The 1,137-nt window shown below is 33.7% G+C and overlaps 1 non-coding gene across 1 annotated transcript; it reads right to left on the reverse strand.

Moving 5' to 3' along the window:
* Nucleotides 1–641: 641 nt before the first annotated feature.
* Nucleotides 642–747, reverse strand: LOC122054330. Its single transcript, XR_006132656.1, has one exon. It is a non-coding gene; the product is annotated as a small nucleolar RNA R71 (small nucleolar RNA).
* Nucleotides 748–1,137: the final 390 nt, after the last annotated feature.

Here is a 1,137-nt window from a genome sequence, read left to right on the forward strand (position 1 = left end):
CACTCTAATCTAACTTTTCTCTGTTTTCACTTTTGATCTAATTTCTTTCTTCTTTTCTTTTGTAAACATATCTTGCAATCTTTAGCATATGAATTATTCTAGACATTTTTCTTTTTCCTTTTATCTTTTCTTTCTTGTTTTCATTATGCACTTTCTTTCTTGCAATTTAAATTCTATATTTTCTTTCTTGCTTTTCATATTGCATTTTATTTCTTGTCTTTGATTCTTCATTTTATAATTTTTTTCTTGAATATCCATGAGCACTAACATGTCAAGTAGGCCCATGAGAAATTTTTCTACACCCTTTTCTGCAAGATTTTTATCTCCCATTGTGCAACCTCAAATTGAAGCAGAAAGTTTCCAACTAGACCCAGAGTTAATTTTCATGATACAAGGTCACAAATTTGGAGGAGAAGTATCAGAAAGTCCTTGTCTACATCTTGAAACATTTTTAGAGATTTGTGATATGGTGAAATGTGAAGGAGTGTCAGCAGATGCAGTTCGATTGATGGCATTTCCTTTCAGTATCAAGGATAAAGCAAAGACTTGGTTATATTCTCTTCATCCTCAAAGTATCACAAGTTGGGAGCAATTGGAGAAGCAATTTCTGAATCATGTTTTCCCTCCAAGCAGAACAGTGTATATGAGGAATTGCATAACAAATTTTGCTCAAGCATATGGAGAATCATTATTTGAAGCATGAGATAGATTCAAGAGTCTTCTAAGACACTGCCCTCATCATGGTTTTGAAAATTGGTTGATTCTGCACATATTCTATGGGGGAATTTCTTTCTCAGACAAGAGTTTATTGGATTCATCAACTAGAGGTTCTTTTATGGGCAAAAGTGTAGATGAAGCTTATATGTAATTGATCAAGTGACATTGAACCTCCATGAATGGTCGAACATAAGTTGGATGAAATTTCCCTCAAACATTCAAGAAGTGTAAGCCATAGATGTTATAGATCCTATCAAACAAATTGTAACTCAACCATCTATGAGTTTTGAAAATCACAAGTCACAGAACGGGGAGTTCAAACATTTAGGGACAAAGATTGAAAGTATTGTTTCAAATTGGTTTAAAGAAGATCCCCCTCCTTCACAGACAAGATCTAGTGAAAAGTGTGATGATGTTGGG

Source organism: Zingiber officinale, chromosome 3A (genome assembly GCF_018446385.1).
Source record: "Zingiber officinale cultivar Zhangliang chromosome 3A, Zo_v1.1, whole genome shotgun sequence".
In the NCBI taxonomy this organism is placed as follows: domain Eukaryota; kingdom Viridiplantae; phylum Streptophyta; class Magnoliopsida; order Zingiberales; family Zingiberaceae; genus Zingiber; species Zingiber officinale.